At 40.0% G+C, this 14,274-nt stretch overlaps 1 non-coding gene across 1 annotated transcript; it reads right to left on the bottom strand.

Moving 5' to 3' along the window:
- Positions 1–1,699: 1,699 nt before the first annotated feature.
- On the bottom strand, positions 1,700–1,808 carry LOC131325019 (small nucleolar RNA R71). Its single transcript, XR_009199586.1, has one exon. It is a non-coding gene; the product is annotated as a small nucleolar RNA R71 (small nucleolar RNA).
- Between the last annotated feature and the right edge of the window lie 12,466 nt (positions 1,809–14,274).

Below are 14,274 nucleotides of genomic sequence, written 5' to 3'. Positions count from 1 at the left end.
ATACCATTTTTTGTATAGCGCTACCGAGGGTGTTTATTGGCTATGGAACGGTGGCGTTTTGGGTCGTTGCGGGTCCGATTCCGATTTGTTTTAGGATTTTAATTGCAATTAAGGGATTAATATAAAAGCCCTCTTAACACTAGTAGCTAGGGCATAATGGAGATACGTACGTTTTATTTTTCTTGGCTTCTTAACTTTTGGCTGCTGTTTTCAGGGATTATTTTCAGATTCAAGTTTGATTCAAGTTCTTTAAGGTTTTCCAGTATTTAATTGGTGTTCTTCTCTGGTAATCGTATCTGTTACTTTTCCGTAAGTCTGCGGAATCGTGTTTTTATTTCTATTTCGATTGTTCGAAGCATGTTTAGATCTAGGGTTTTAATTATTACTGCGTTTAATAGAATCATGAGTGAGTAGTTCTGTAGAGTGCGGCCATGGGGCAAAGGCGTCTCATAGCTAGTTTAATCAATGTTTTACCTCGGGGTCGAATTAATTTAATCTTTAAGCAGTTTTAGAAGACGAAAACTCTTCTAACAAACAAAACCCAGGCATCGCCGGAATTCGAATGCGCACGGATACTGGTGACAGGTGGTGCGCATTTGTTAGGGATCCTTTTTCCTATTCTAAAATCAACAAAGTGAATAATTGTGGCCCGAGTAAATATTGGTTAGGCTAGTTGCGGACGCTGAGTTCCCACGGCTGTACTCTCCTTTTTAAATCTTTATTTCATTAATTTAGTTGGGTAATTTAGTTAGTTAATCAACCTGTTTAAACTAGGGGTGGCTACCTAAGAGCCAGGATAAAATAGAATTCAACACTTTTGAGTCAACACCGTCCGTCTGTCTCTGTGGTTCGACTCCGGTACTTCCGGATATTGTGCTACACCGGTCGAGGGTCCTACGCTTGGGACGCGTCTTTATTTTAATACACCCGGTCGGTCAAGCATTTTTGGCGCCGTTGCCAGGGACGGCGACATGTGTTCTAGAGTGTGAGTTTTCGTAATTTTTGTCTTTTAGTTGAGTCACCATAGGTAGAGAGAGGAAGGTGTCCTTTAAACAGGACCCTCTTTATTATCGCGACCCGACACATCGTTTAGTTCGAAAAGAACTGGAGTCGAGTCAGCCTGTGTTGTCTAGTTCTTCATCTTCTAGTTTAGAGTCAGACTCAGCTGAGTACCAGTCAGAATCTATTCCCATTAGTGGTCTTCATATAGAGTTACCTTTTGAGTCGGTTAGTGTCAGCAATCCGCTTTTTCAGTCAGAGTTAGAGTCAGTTCCAGAGTCAGTTTCGGAGTCAGAATCAGAGTCAGTCGAGATGGGAGATAGGCAATTAGTCAATCCGCCGTCCTTGAGACAGCACATGCATCCCGAGAGGACTACTCCTCTCGGACCCATTGTATTCCCTCAAGAGACACAAGAGGCACGCAATGCCTTTACAGTCAAACCTGGTGTCCTTAATAGTCTCCCTAGTTTCCACGGGAGGGAGTGCGATGATCCGTACGAGCATGTGCGGACATTCGAGGGATTAGTGCGCAACCTTGCGTCTAATACCCAATATGAGAATGCGTGCCTCAAGCTGATTGAGGCGACGTTGAAAGATGGCGCGCTTCTGTGGTTCCGAATGCAAAAGTCTCAATCCTTCACCACATGGGCACAAGTGCGTGACGCGTTTTATAGGAAGTACTTTTCTGAGGCTAAGACTAAAACTTTTAGGCGTCAAATCCAAGGTTTTAGGCAGGAGAGGGATGAGTCATTTCTCAAGGCATGGGAGCGTTTCAAGGAATTGCTCCTAAGGCTGCCACACCATGGCTTTGAGAGAATTCAGTTAATCGGTTTCTTTCATCTGGGTCTAAACGCTGAGTCAGTCCAGCACATAGAATATTCTTGCAAAGGGGATGATTTCTTGTCCAAAACAGCAGATGAGGCTTGGAATTTCTTAGATGACCTAGCTGATAGGCAGAGGGCTTTAGAACCATCCGATTTTAAGCGATCCGGACCTTCTGGGTCCAGCGTTGTCCCGGTTACCATTCGTGACCAGCGACTTCAGGCTCAGGTTGAGAAAATGGCTCAGAGATTAGAGGAGCTAGAGGTGAGGCAGGTTCGTCCAGTTCATGAGGTATCAATTGAGGAAGTTTGCGTGTGGTATGAATGTAAAGGGCACACCGCGACGGTTTGTCCTGGGTTTATTGCCGCCAAGGGGGCGAGTCAGTTTAATCAAGAAGAAGTCAATGCAGTTAGGACTTGGGATCCTTATTCTACCACGTATAATGCGGGATGGAGGGATCACCCCAATTTAGGGTGGTCAGACTCCAGACCCGTAGGCGGAGGCCAAGCTCAATCCTTTACGCCACCTCCGCCGCAGCAGTTTCAACAGGCCCAATCGTCCAAGCCCCCTCAGGGGCAAGTCATCCCATTTCACTTCCAGCCACAAGCTGGTAGAGGGGTAGGACCATCCACTCGTGGTCCTCCCCCAGGTTATTCACAGATGACCGCGCGTGATCATAAGTTAGATGATACTGTCAATTCCATGATGCAGTCACAGATGACATTTCAGACGGAAACGAAACAGCAAATTGGGGCCCTTACAACCCAAATGTCACAACTCACTACGGTTATCGGTCATCTGCAGCAGGAAAAGGGTAGGTTTCCGGCCCAGGGTAGTACAGCGGGTGCCCATTATTTGGGAAATTCTTCAGGTCCTAATGTTCAAAACCCGAATCAGGAGGAGGCTAAGTCAGTCACCATTCTCAGGAGCGGGAAGGAGATTGATAAGTCCATCCCATTAAAGCAGAAACCAGCTCCACCCCCGGAGCCGGTTGATGCACCAAGAGCAACTCCTGATATTGTTGATGTCCCTAGGAAGGAGGTAAAGGATGATGAGGAGTCACCTGAGGTGGTAGTGCCTGCAACTGTGGCCCCCATGACTCCAACGCCACCCGTTGCTCCATACCCAAATCGCTTGGTGGCGAAACCTAAGGTCAATGTGAACTTTCAAATGCTTGAATTATTCAAGAAAGTTCAATTTCCTATCTCTTTGATGGAAGCCATTGACGCAATTCCCCAGTTTGCTAAGGTCTTGAAGGATCTGTGCACGTCAAAGAGGAGAACCAAGAGTCAGGATAAAGTGCTTCTGACGGAGCAAGTGAGCTCCATTCTCCAGGCTGAGATCCTTACTAAGTGCAAGGACCCTGGTTGTCCCACCATCCCTATAGCTATCGCGGGCCAAAAATTCGATAAGGCTTTGTTGGATTTAGGAGCAAGTGTCAACTTGCTCCCCTATTCGGTATACTTAAAGCTTGGCCTAGGCGATTTGAGAGCCACACCGGTCACGCTACAATTGGCCGACCGGAGTGTGAGAGTTCCAAAGGGGGTGGTGGAAGATGTTTTAATTCAAGTGGGCGAGTTTCTTTTTCCTGTCGACTTTATTGTCCTAGATACTTGCCCAATACCGGAGGTCTTTGAGAAGACTCCTATCATCCTTGGCCGTCCTTTTCTAGCCACTTCCAGTGCTGTCATGAATTGTAAAACTGGACAAGTCCAATTGTCGTTTGGGGACTTGAAAATGGAGGTGAAAGTGTTTAATGCAGAGAGCCGAGTCAAGATTGATGAGGTGAGTTTGATCGACACGCTGGTGCAGGAGCATGTCGATAATATTTTATATAAGGATCTTCTAGAGATAGCCAAGGAGGCGTCATTCTTAAATTCTCCAGAATTAGGGAGTTTGATGGAGGTATTGGTCGATCCTGGGTGAAGTAGGTGAACTGGTTGAGGCGTTGGTCAATCCTGTTTATTCGGATGACCCTATTGTGTAGCCGTTGTGGCTACGTTCCGACGGGTAGCTTTTGCGTACCACTCTCTTCATTGAGAAGTGGACCCGGCCCCTAGTAATAGGGGTACCCATCATTGACTTGGGTCTTATAGCTTTCGCACGCCGCTATTAAAATAAGGATCGTGTGCCCAGCTCCGGTTAGTAAGGGCAATTTTGTGTTGGTAACATTGGATTCTACTAATTAAGTTATGTTGTTTTTGGGCAATCTATTTATATTTGTCTTTTATTTCTTAGTTCTTTATTTCTTGTCTTTTGTTTAGTTATTTTTCTTCTCTCATATCAAAAAGAAAAAAAAATTGAAAAGCGAAAAAAAATTGCATCATGGTCTTGTATAGCCACCCGTTTCTTGCCCACCGGCGAGGGATGGGGAGAAAAGTATGACACGTTGATCGCGTGAAGATTTGGTGGAGTATTTCTCTTTTTATTTTTGTTTTCGGAGCTCGGATACCACGAACCGGGCGGAACTAATGTTTTTTTTTGCAGAGTACGGTGATTGGCCCGGAGGCTGGGTGACAGGAAATTCCTCGAACATCGGCCGAGGTCATGGTGGTTGGCTGCCACCCGTAGGTCTATTTCTTCTCCCTTGTGCTTTCTTTTGATGTGTCTCCATGCTCTGGGGACATAGCTTGTTTCTAGTTGGGGGGAGGGTGTACCTTGTACATGTTTTGTTGCGTTGCTAGGGTAATTTTAGGGTAAATTTTTATTTTTATTTTTTATTTTTTATTTTTTTCAGGGGATACATTTGTTATGCTTGATTGTATTGTTAGGCGAGCATGTTAGAATTAGCCGAATTATTGCGCCTGTTTTAATTCAAGTTCATGCATATATTTGGCGCCTTTGTGAACATGTTAGTGCTGTCGTTACGTTGAGTAAGTGTCCCCACGTAGTTAATAGTGCATCCTGATAAACATTCCCATATTCTTTATTTTCTTTTTCTCGCATTTGCGGAAAATAGTAGGCTTTTGTTTCACAATTGAGTAGCTAGATGTTTTGCATGCATTTGTGAGAGTTGGTAACGTGCATAGGGGATGAGACAAGGCATTTTTGCATGATTAGACCACATATGTATCCCTTTGTCCAATCTTAAACCAGTCCGAGTCAGTTCTTGAGTCTAACCTAGGAAACCGGTGTGTGGGTTGGACTATAGTTTGGGGGGTCTAGCATTGTGCATCATGGGTGTCTTATTGCATTGGATTTGGAGCATCGTTGTCATCGGAAGTGAAAGTGAAGAAATCTTGATGGGTGTCATGTTTTGTAACCAAACCCAACCTTCAGGCCATAAAGCTAAGTCGAAAAAAAAAAAAGAAAAGAAAATGTGGAGTTGAGGCAAGTTGGGAGAAATCAGCACCTACTGGCACATCAGAATAAGTGATTGTTTGATCATGTTATAGGGCAGTCCTCGACTCTGTATCAACCGCCTCAGTTTCCAGATTTAGAGGTCAGCGACAACTTTGCCGAGAGCAGTTTGGATTGATTTTGGATTTCCATGATGCATGAAGCTAGGGTGGTGGTGTCATTTTATGTGTTTATTTCATGTTTTTCAGTGTCGGTGGATTATATTTGTTTTTCTAGTATTTGGGTCCGTAAAAATTTAGTTACGGATGTTTAAATCTCTTGTTGGACTTTGTTTGGTTGGCACCAATGGAAGCATGTTGGTAGCTAAGGGTAAGGTGGCGGCTAGTCTGGGTAGATGACCTTGCGCTACTATAGGCCGCCGCCTAATTTGTAGTTTCCCTTTCGTTCGGAACCATGGTCATTATAAGCCTAATTAAGTCCTTAGTGGACCTTGTGCACGTTGTTAAACTCTCGTTCATGCATGTTTTATGTTAATGTTGCTAATTTTGTGGAATCGTGACTGTATATATATTGTGCTTTTATTCTTTGTCAGCGTTGTCTTTGATTGGCGCGTGGTGGCCTTTGTTTCGGTCCCACGTAGTTCGCCAAGCACTTTTTGCATGGAATGTTTGAGTGTTCTGGTGAGCGAGTGTAGCATCGTTGCCTTCGTGGGGGCATTTATCTCTGCATGTGTTTCGGCACTAATTTTGTTCATCTTTTTGCCAAGGCATGCATGCTTTTGAGTTGCAGGTGAGTGAGGAGGCGAAAATTTTTCGACCCGCCTATTTCTTGTACAGCATACATAACCTTTGTATTCTCATTCGTGTCTTGTTAGTCTTTGTTTTGTAATTTTTCTTTTCGTTCGTTACTAGGGACTAGCAACGTTCAAGTTGGGGGATGTGATAGGCGCGCGGAATTCATGAATTTAAGCGCCTAAGTAAGAGAAATTAGCGCGTTAGACGTGCTATTAATTCTCATTTTCCATTTAATACGTGCACATGGTTGGATTTTGTGTTTGAGCTTGATTTGCAGGAAATTGAGATGTTTTGGCGCTAATGAGAAGTATTCGGAAAGACCATGATGGAGTTAGAGCGCTAGGAAGGCTTTGGAGACTAAGTGTTGAAGTAGAACTCGAGAGGAAGTGATCAGAATCTCCGTGAGCTCTACAGGGGAATGAGTTCAGCGCTCAGAAGTGGCATAGCGTGTTGCACAAAGTGATCAGAGAGTTGGCTAGCGCTACACCCGTTTTGGTGTAGCGCTACCTAAAGGTTAAGAGAGAACAACGGCCAAAGCTAGGTCAACGGAGTCAACGCCTCAAACAAGTTCGCGAGCGCTATACCATTTTTTGTATAGCGCTACCGAGGGTGTTTATTGGCTATGGAACGGTGGCGTTTTGGGTCGTTGCGGGTCCGATTCCGATTTGTTTTAGGATTTTAATTGCAATTAAGGGATTAATATAAAAGCCCTCTTAACACTAGTAGCTAGGGCATAATGGAGATACGTACGTTTTATTTTTCTTGGCTTCTTAACTTTTGGCTGCTGTTTTCAGGGATTATTTTCAGATTCAAGTTTGATTCAAGTTCTTTAAGGTTTTCCAGTATTTAATTGGTGTTCTTCTCTGGTAATCGTATCTGTTACTTTTCCGTAAGTCTGCGGAATCGTGTTTTTATTTCTATTTCGATTGTTCGAAGCATGTTTAGATCTAGGGTTTTAATTATTACTGCGTTTAATAGAATCATGAGTGAGTAGTTCTGTAGAGTGCGGCCACGGGGCAAAGGCGTCTCATAGCTAGTTTAATCAATGTTTTACCTCGGGGTCGAATTAATTTAATCTGTAAGCAGTTTTAGAAGACGAAAACTCTTCTAACAAACAAAACCCAGGCATCGCCGGAATTCGAATGCGCACGGATACTGGTGACAGGTGGTGCGCATTTGTTAGGGATCCTTTTTCCTATTCTAAAATCAACAAAGTGAATAATTGTGGCCCGAGTAAATATTGGTTAGGCTAGTTGCGGACGCTGAGTTCCCACGGCTGTACTCTCCTTTTTAAATCTTTATTTCATTAATTTAGTTGGGTAATTTAGTTAGTTAATCAACCTGTTTAAACTAGGGGTGGCTACCTAAGAGCCAGGATAAAATAGAATTCAACACTTTTGAGTCAACACCGTCCGTCTGTCTCTGTGGTTCGACTCCGGTACTTCCGGATATTGTGCTACACCGGTCGAGGGTCCTACGCTTGGGACGCGTCTTTATTTTAATACACCCGGTCGGTCAAGCACAACGCCACCAACGGAAGGAAAGCTTCTACTCCGGTCGTCTCCTTCAATGCCAACGAGCTCTACTCCTACAGGGTTTGACCGATCCCATCATGCCCGACTTCTCCCTCCACCAAAGGCTGACTTGTCTCCCCTCCTCCAGAGTTCGAGCAGCATTCTACTGGTTCACTACCTCACAACAACCCTTCTACATCTCTGATTTATACCACCCAACTCCATCTTCTCCCTCAATTTCTTGGCCTATCAATTTGTCAACCCCTTGCAATTTGAATATTGACAATTGGGGGCAATACTTACAAAATTAGGGATTTGGGATTTGAGAGTTCTTCATCAATTTTTCTTGTCGTGCAATTAGAACCAATGTCTACATTTTTCTTTTTCAAAATCTAATTTCTTTTACACCATCTGACTCATCCACTTGAGTTTAGAATTGAGTTTGGTTACATTGGGTTATATACACAGTTTTTCTCTAGTCTTTGTGGTTAATTTATTAGAAATAGGATTAAAAAAAGTTACAAATCAAGTTTGCCTTGGTAGAACTGTTTGCTCGATTGGGTTGGTGGTGGACCATCAGAAGTGAGAGTGATTTCGTGTGTAGGTACAAATTTTTGGCCGCCAGCGATAAAGAGAGGGCAGTTACAGTAGTGGGCGCATATCATCCTTCAACGAATCTGATAGAAATAAAACAATGATTTCGAACAACTCTTCGTAGGAACAAACAATATTGGACAATGGAATTTGGTGGTGTGGAGCACAAATATTGGTTGGGTATTGGTGGTACTGCAAAATCGGTTGAAAGGATAGAGCTTCTGGCAGAAGAAGGGGGTGGCCGAATATGGATGGAGGAGAGGGACACCAGGGAGGAAGGTGTGGGTGAGGGGAGGAGAGAGACTTGGGTTTTGAGGGAGGAGTGGAATGATAAATTTACCCCTAAACAATGGTCACGTGATGGGCACATGATGACTTTCCATCTGAAAAACTACTGATATCTAGGTATGGGATGACATTAGAACGAAATCGAAAATGGAAGTATTTATTTGTCTAAATTGAAAGGTGAAGGACCAAATTGAATTTTCGTTTAAAGTCTAAGGGAAATAAAAGAAAATTTCCCTAAGAGTCTAAAGCACAGCACGCGATTCTACAATTGGTTTTGTACTTTTTTTTATTGGCAAAAGAAAATTGGTTTTGTACTTTTGATGACGTGGCGGCAGGATATTGGGCAGGAGAAGCCCACTTTTCCTCCTTCGGTAGAGAGAATTTATTTTCCTTTACACATTGATCTAAGCTAGTTCCAGAATATCTTCTTAAAAAATAAGTATTTATTTCACATTTTCAAACTAAAAATAATGTAAATGAAAAATAATTTTATATTTTTTTTGTATCGTTTAAAAGATCTGAATGAAATCGTTCAAACAATATCCATATTGCATATTTATAGATTTTAGTAATCCCATTATTTTTTAGCTTGAAATTATCATTTTAAAAAAATAAGTATTTAATTTATGTTCTGGAACACTTTTAGTTCAACAGAAAACATCTTCATTACCAAACACCTTCGGTATCACCCAAGCCAAAAGGGGACACGGTATCCTCACATCCGAGGGCTAAGAGGATGCCACGTAGGTAGATGTTGACCAGTTAATGACTAAGTTGTATAAATGTTAAACTCGGGGACTTATTTGTAAAGTTAAACAGTTGGGAACTATTTTGGGTATTATTTATGTTAAGCGAGATTCTTGTAATTAAATAATTATTTATTTATGTTGAAAATTGAGAGCGTGACATAGGACACCTGAATGGTTAAGGTTGTCCAGCAGAGGCTAGAATTTTTGTTCCCAAGAAATGAATTTGAATTGTTTGAACGAGTCATGTGGTTACCTTAGTTGCTTTGAAAAAATTCAAACGGTATGAATTTTACTACTTAACCATATATAGTACGAGAATTATAGAAATCGGTCAGATAGATTCTTTAAGAATAGTGAAATCAATATAAGTGATAAACCATGTAACATGGTAATTCAAAAGTTAGGGTATAAGTTCTTTACCCGTAACTTAGAATGTTGTTGTTCTTACCGTTGTTAAACAACATAATGTTTTAGAATAACAAGTAAGTTGTGCTGTGACACCAATAAAGAAATTGTAGAACAATCAAGGAAGATAGCATTAAGAATATCTCAAAGGCACATGAGATTTGCTATTTGCATGATTATTTGATTTGCATACAAGAATGTGTTTTGATTCGATTTCATTTTCACAAGCCGCGTAAGGTGATAATTTTCTTGAATGTATTAATTCCATGAATGATGAGTTTAATCAATGGATTGCCATAAGGATACAAGAAAGTATGTTGTAAGGGGGTCTTCAAAACTACACTTGACTTAGAGGACATACAATATAGAATGATACAAAGTCAAACTTGTGGCCAAGGGTTACACTCAGAAAGGAGGCGTAATTTTATGGAGCCTTTTTCTCTTGTATCCGAAAAGAACTCGTAGAAAATTATTGTGGTGTTTGAAAGGTAACTCTTTATGAGTTAGAGTTACATTTGGACATGAAAATAACCTTATGAATGATAGTTTAGATAATGGAGTCTATATGAATCTGAAGGTTTCTCAACTAAACTAAAATAATACTTTACTGCAAATTTAAGAAGTCAACTTATGAACATGAACAAGCTCCTGCCATTGATTCCTTATGTTCGCTTATACCATAGGTTTCTTTGGAATTAAGAAAAAATGCTATTAATTAGTGTACAAATCCAAAGATTAGTGGGACTTGATTTTTATTTTTGATACGTATGTTGACTGTGTTTTGCTTGTTACAGGTATCTTTATTGTTTGCACTTAAAAGTTTTTATCATGAACTTTTAAACTAAAGATTATATGCGCACATTGAGAAAGTCTAATGATCTTGAGTTTATTAGCTACTCGGATTCAGATTTTGTTTGAAGCTTTGGTAGTAGAAAGTTTACATTTGATCGATTAATTGTTCCTATTATGTGAAGGAGCAAACAAAAGTTTTAAAGTAGTTATCATTACTTCATCCGTTATGATAGTTGAATTTGGCATGCTTTGAGGCCATAGTTCATGAATAGCAGTTGGGAAACTTATCTTAGGATTTGGGGCTGTCGACACCATTACCAAGTCTCTAAGAGTTTGTGATTCCGCAACTATTTTATTTTCTAAGAAAAATTTCAGAAACAAAAGTGTCACTAAAGGCATAAGCACACAGCTTATGATTGCAGATCCACTTATGAAGGGGTTAACGCAAGGATATATGCTAATAGAAAGAATCTAGTGTAACCCATAACAATTGTAACTTATGGACTACAATATGATCACATGACAATATTGTTTGACACTTTGAGAGATATCAATTACATGTTTATGATAATTTCCTATAATGTATAGTGTAGTACATGTATGTGAATGATTAATGATTACAGGAATTGTTTTTGACAAAAACATTATCTTTAGGCCTTATGAAAATGCTTCTCACTTAAAGACTATGTTAAATAGTTTACTAGTGATTGTGGTACATGGAAGGGACTACGTCATCGCGATGTAGAACCGTCATGACTCGCACTAATGGATTGTTTAATAATAGTATTATGATTGTGACCAAATTAAGAAGGAATTGATATGGACTTATGACGCGCCTTATGTTTACCTTATTAAACTCTGCTTAAGTTATCATATGGGCCAAGTGGGAGAATGAAAGACTAAATTTTAATTTAGACATTGTGGTGACCCACCTATTTTATATGGAACATATTGATTATGATCGAGTTTAATAGGATTCTTCATATCTTTATTTTATTCTATTGGTCAAATAGAGAAGCTGTTTTCTAAATAGACTCTATTTTGATGGGAAGTGAGTATAATGTTCATTAAGGAAACCAGTCATCTCTCTGCCTATAAAAAAGTGTCTAGGGTTCCATCAAATTAACGTGATACTAAACAGCTAGAAAGAAAGGCAAGAGAGAGAAACCCGCTTTCCACATAGGGCTTAATGCTCTAGTAAAATTATGGTCATTACAGTTACTTACCGGATCGCTTATGTTCCGCATTATTGGATCCGGGTACGCCATCCGTGTTTATTTAGTTTCCGCTCAATGTTTGTATTGTGATAATCATAGTAGTTCTAGATCCTAGTATAACGTAAGGTGTTAATTATCTAACCCCATTAAAGCATAAATCTACAGCACGGTCCATCAACCTCTTAACTGTATCTGCTTTCTTTTGGAGGTCTTTTTGTTCTTGAAAATAGCATAAGTATCTAATTGTGATACCTCCATTCCATGCAGACAAAACAATATAATATTTTCATCACCCCCTTCACAGGCCTTCACTTTCAAAGCCCATTGACTAGTCATTAGTTTAGGTCCCATTAATTTGTTGCTTTCAAGGTTACAAAGTTCGATTAATTGTTGGAACTTGGAATTATCCCATAAGACGTTCTTCCATGTGTGTACGTATTATTTTGTGAAACACGTTTGTGCATTTTGTCCAACTACAGTGGAGTGGCAGGCTAGTGATCTTTACCATGTACTCTCATGCATTTGCTGAAGTTCAAACCTTTAGTTGCCTTTAAAATGGGACAAGGCACAACTAAAAGGGTTATACTTTGGCTATATGTGCCAAGTTTGGATGAATAGTGTGGGATAAAGTCTAACACTCTATCCTGCACATGTTGGCTTTGATGAACAAAGAGGTACAAATTTGATAAGATGAGGCAATTTGACTTGGAGTATGTTGTTTACTTACCCACTTAAATTGAGTACTAGAATGGAGTATGTTGTTTCACGGACGTTCATTTTTGTTGAAGTGTTTGGAGGGTTCCAACCAATGTTTTAAAACCTGAAAACCGAACTGAACCAAAAAACGGATTAGGTGGACAGATCACTGATTTAACCGCCGGTCACTGGGAGTTGAACTGTGAAGTCATAATTAGGTATATTATTATAATTATATTAATAATTATGTATACCGAAAGAGATGCTATACCCAGTAGTTATTTTATATTTCTCCACGCAAGTGATGAGTCCCACATCGACAAGAAGGAGGAAAAGTAAACCTTTAGTTGCCTTTAAAACGGGACAAGGCACAACTCAAAGGGTTATACTTAATTTGGCTATTTGTGCCAAGTTTGGATGAATAATGTGGGATAAAGTCTAACACTCTATTCTGTACATGTGGCTTTGATGAACAAAGAGGCACAAAATTGATAAGAAGAGGCAATTTGACTTGGAAGTACAAATTGATAAGATGAGCCAATTTGACTTGGGTAATGGAGGCTCAACCAATTTGATTTGGGTAACGGAGACTCAATCACATGATTGAAGGGTCCCAATCTAAAATCAATTAGATTGAAGGGTACCAATATAAAAAAATTTCTGGACCGTATGAATCAAACTTGTTGTGTTCAATTCAAGGTTTGTTTGAGAAGATGCTTTCAAGTTTACGAAAGTGCCAAACAGCGAATGTTTGGAACTATCATTCCACAAGGATGTACGTACTTGCATGTTTTTTATGTGGCATTTGCTTGTGGAAAAAAATGTGTACAGCAAAATTCTCGTACGTGGCCGATAATGAAAGCTTGGAAACCTTTGAAAGAAGCGAAAAATATCTCATTTTTCTACCCTACTTTAATTTTTAGCAAATCATGGTTTTATAATGGGGAGTGATTTTGCCGCTCAATTTTTTGTTATTGTCACTTCCCTTTGTGTCTTTATTAGATGATTTGATTTGTGTGTGAAGGTGAGTGACATTAACAAAAAGAGGAGTGACAAAATCAATTCCTTTTATAATTTGACAACTACTCCTATCAGATTGAGTAGTAATTTATACTAGTGCACAATTGACATGCTTTTATTACGGGACACAATAACGTCTCAATGATTGCAATAGAAATTGTAGAGTGCATGGTCCGCGCATGTCGAATACCATAAAAAAACTTTGTCTTTATGATTAGTTTTCACACCTACATCTCAAATAATATACTCCTATTATTGTTTTTTTTTTTTTTTTAATGTTGCGGGGTATTCTTTGGCTAACTTGTGCATACCTTAGACTAATCCTTATAGTCCATTCCACAGTCTTTTCATACGCTTACGTGCATGAATGAGGTGATTGAAAAAGTTGCTAGTAAAAAAAATCGAACATGAGATTAGAGAGGCCGGTATTGGACAGAGACTATATGGTATTGCCAGAAATTTGGTGTGGGGGAGGTTGGTATTGCCGGAAATTTGGACAGAGACTTAGTAATCAACGGTCTGGATTGCATGGTGTTGTGCGTTATCGTGATCGTCCATCTGTCTCGACAGTTCGGAGTATTGATAGCCGAGATGGACGATCCGGTTATGCACATGTACCATCCCCCAGTGCGTTCTTAGCTAGTTTGACAACCACTCATTCAGTATTTTATAAAACCAGTGTAGTACGCAATTAGCTGTCTAAAAGTATTTTTAATGCACTAATGCTTTGGTGACTATGTTTGTGGGGTCCACTTCGGGTTTCATACAAACGATTCAAGTTATTCATTAAATGTAAAATATTTTTTAAAGGTCCTCGCGAAAAATCAACTCAATCCGATACCTATACGTGCTCGATTCAATTATCTAACTTTTCCGAAAATCCGAATGAAAAATTAGATGATTAAATCGAGAACCTATAAGAATCGGATTAAGCTGATTTTTCGTGGGGGCATTTGAAAAAATATTTTACATTTAATGAAGGGCTCGGATTGCTTGTGTGAGACCCGTAGTGAGCCTCACAACAAATCTGTGCATTTTTCCTTTGTGTGTAGCTTTACTGCGCAATGATCAGTCATGAAATCAG

Source organism: Rhododendron vialii, chromosome 4a (assembly GCF_030253575.1).
Source record: "Rhododendron vialii isolate Sample 1 chromosome 4a, ASM3025357v1".
Classification (NCBI taxonomy): domain Eukaryota; kingdom Viridiplantae; phylum Streptophyta; class Magnoliopsida; order Ericales; family Ericaceae; genus Rhododendron; species Rhododendron vialii.
The sequence above is the reverse complement of the archived record's forward strand: the minus strand, read 5'-3'. Positions and strand labels throughout refer to the sequence as shown.